This window comes from Euprymna scolopes, chromosome 31 (genome assembly GCF_053919585.1).
Source record: "Euprymna scolopes isolate OS-2025 chromosome 31, ASM5391958v1, whole genome shotgun sequence".
NCBI lineage: Eukaryota > Metazoa > Mollusca > Cephalopoda > Sepiida > Sepiolidae > Euprymna > Euprymna scolopes.
Genome location: NC_136512.1, coordinates 20,888,576 through 20,889,085, shown reverse-complemented (window position 1 = coordinate 20,889,085; position 510 = coordinate 20,888,576). Strand labels below are relative to the sequence as shown.

The 510-nt window shown below is 34.5% G+C and overlaps 1 pseudogene; it reads left to right on the top strand.

Moving 5' to 3' along the window:
• LOC145255937 (U2 spliceosomal RNA) lies at positions 1-179 on the top strand (annotated as a pseudogene).
• The last annotated feature ends 331 nt before the right edge of the window (positions 180-510 follow it).

Sequence of the window (510 nt, the reverse complement as noted above, 5' to 3'; positions counted from 1 at the left end):
ACAACTTCTTGGCCTTTTGGCTAAGAACAAAATGTAGTATCTGTTCTGATACTTCACATTTTCTGTCTTTGTTCAGTAGAGGAGAAATCCTTCATGACTAAGACAATTTTAATTTTCGTTCCTACCCAGAGTGACTCTTTTTGGGGAGCTTGATTTTCCCCACATTAAAAACCGACCTTGTGTCTAACTCTGCCCTCGTGGGGAGGCAAGTAGATAACGACAACAATAATAATAACAACAACAACAATAATAACAACAATAAAAAGAACAACAATAATAACAACAACAACAACAACAATAATAACAACAATAAAAAGAACAACAATAATAATAAATTTTGGGAGTTAAATAATTCGTATTATTTGGATTCTTCAGAGTACTTTTCTCATTTTGAGTATTATTTTCACAACGTCTCGGTCGATGTAACCTCCGACCTCCTTCAGGTGTATCTTGCCATTCTAGAGTGAGATGCCGAAAAAGGCAGATAGAAAAGATAGAGAGAAAGGTAAA